Raw genomic sequence first — 2,966 nt, forward strand, 5'->3', positions numbered from 1 at the left:
CCAATGTTGAAAAAATATTCAATAAGAGAGACGAGTGGAGGATTTCTCCCATTTCTAATTCCTTTATTTGCTGGTTTAAGTGCGGTTGGAGCATTGACGGGTGGTATTTCAACAGCGGTCAAAACTGCCAACGAAAGGAAGGCTCAACTCCAGGCTCAAAAAGAATTGGAAAGACATAACAAAGAGTTGGAGAAACAAATTAGTGGAAGTGGTGTAATTGTAGATTTTGCTGAAAAACTTGAAGGTCTGCCTGATAAAGCGAGATTGTTAGTTGGAGATATGCTTTCTTCTATAGCACAAGCAGGTGTAAAATTAACGAAAAGAGGTAATGGATTATATCTTTCTAATAAATAAATGAGCATTGATGAGTGGTTGAAAGAATTTGGAAAGAATACAACATCAAATTTACAACTTGCCAAATATTGTAAGAAATTAAAAATTCATAATGTGGTTATTTGTATGAGAGATGAATTAACAAATGTGTCGAAACATACAAAGAATATTATTATGAACTTAGAAGATAATGATGGGAACGGTTCTCATTGGGTTTGTATTTTTAATAGTCAAGACAAATATTATTTTGATAGTTTTGGTCTTCCACCACCTGTTGAAGTCATAAAATTCTTACAGAATGGTGTTTATCAAACATTTCAAGTCCAAGAATTAAATTCCAAGTGTTGTGGTCAATTATGTCTATATGTGTTATTTCAACTCAACAAAAATAAAAAATTTTATGATATTATTTTTAATCTAATATAAATGACTTATGTTGGTAAAGATGGTTCTATCTTTGGTGTATCTCAAGAACTGGATATTGATTTATCAAATTATTACACAAAGGCACAGGCTGAACGACATAAATATAATATAAACAAAAATATTAACATGAAAAATGCTTATAAATTAAAAAATTATCCAAGCCCGACTGACGCGAATGACTTGGTGAGATTAAGCGATTTATCACAATATATATATACTTAAATAAAACGGCTGTGTATTCTAAAGATACAGAAGTGTTGATATTATCTCCAGGTCATACAGAATTCACAGTTCGAATTAAAATAAATTTTTATAAAGAAGGGCGTATCGTTTGTATGAGAATAGAACAATGGGGGTATGATATGAATGATTTAGGGTATAATTGGTCATTTAAAATTAACCTCGAAGACCTGGAACAATTAAATCAGTCTCGGAAGGAAGAATATTATCCACTTGGTATCGAGAATGAGTTTTGTGGAGCCACGATTAGTAAACAACAAATAAAAGAATTTAATAAGGGTAAATATAATAATGGTTTTGCCCTTGTTTATCTCATGAAAACAGAAAAAACAGGATTATATATAATAAGTAAGGAAATACAAAATGATTTAACTATGGGAAGATGGGGAGGTGTTTCGTGCCATAATATTATTCTAACATATATTTCTAATACATAAATGACAGCAAGAAGGCTTCAAGAAAATTATCATTTCTGTGTTCAAGCATACCTTCAAGAAAAGGGTATTCGGTATTTCAATAAATATGTTCTACAACATAAGAATGAGGTATTTTCAATAAAAGATTGGCATTATGCTGATGTTGATAAACCGACAACTTTAGATTTAATTAGAATGTTAAATAATGAAAAAATTATAAGGTTAAGAAAAGGTAAGGCTCTTTTAGAAATTCAAAAGAAATTTTATTGGTTTCCTGTTGTAAAAAAAATTATTTTGGATACAGGAATAACAAGAAATCCTGATGAATATATGTATAATATTCTATGGGGTGTAAACGATTCAAGTATAGTAAGGGATGAGGAAGGAGTTGAAGAAGAGAGGGAAGAGGAGGAAAAGGAGAAGGAGGAGAGAGAGAGAAGGAGGAAAGAGAGAATAGAGAGAGGGAGGAAAAGGAGAAGAAAGAGAAGGAGGAAAGAGAGAATAGAGAGAGGGAGGAAAGAGAGAGAATGAATAAATATCAAAATATGGAAACCAGTGAGATTCAAAAAAGAATAGAGGTATTAAAGAAAATAACTTATCTCACCAGGGAGGAATACAAAGAATTAACAAGTCTATTTGCAATACTTTCAACAAAACTATTAGCATCGTCAAGCTATTCATTTTAATTCAAGTTTTTTCTTAAATAAATGGAGGAGAGAGTGAAGGCATTTCTAAGGATTCTTTATGTTTTAAAAATTAAGATTCAAATGTGCATGTTGGAAACTAAAAAGGTTTTTGCACTCTGCAGAAATTTTTCTCATAAATAAATGAGTTATTGTCTCAAATGTAAAAAGAAAACTAATACTAAAAATATTTCATATATTAAAAGTAAAAATAACAGGGTTATACAAAAAGGTATATGTTCGGTGTGTGGTTCAAAAAAATCAATTTATCTCCAAACACAAACTCGGAGGAGATATACAAAAGTTTTTATCAGGAAGTAAATTTACAACTACTGGAATACCAGGGGAATTACATCTTCCAGGGTATTCTTTCTGTGGTCCAGGCACAAACTTGGATAAAAGATTAGATGAGGCAGACAATCCTAAATCCTGGAGTAAACCAATCAATAGAGTTGATGAAGTGTGCATGAGACACGATATTGATTATGGGAATACCACAACGTTGGAAGAAAAGCATGAAGCCGATAGAGAAATGTTATATAATTTGTCTCTGATACAAAATCCAACCTTGAGAGAAAAAGTTGATAGGTTCATCGTGAAGAAGATGATTAGTGCTAAATTGAAACTTGGACTTGGAAATTCAAAAAACTTATAGGCTCTAATGATGCCATTAAGACTGAAGAGCAATTAGCTGATGAATTACATAAACCAATATTCACAAAGTTTCAGAGAAGGAAAGTTTATTCCAAGGAAGTTGATTATATCTGGTCTGCTGATTTGATTGAACTCAATAATGATAAGGGGTACAAGTATGCTTTAACCGTTATTGATTTGAGGAGTAGATATGCGTGGGTTGTCCCTTTAAAAA

This window comes from Eptatretus burgeri, chromosome 8, assembly GCF_056783735.1.
Source record: "Eptatretus burgeri isolate ZD-2024b chromosome 8, Ebu_testis_v1, whole genome shotgun sequence".
NCBI classification, from domain to species: domain Eukaryota; kingdom Metazoa; phylum Chordata; class Myxini; order Myxiniformes; family Myxinidae; genus Eptatretus; species Eptatretus burgeri.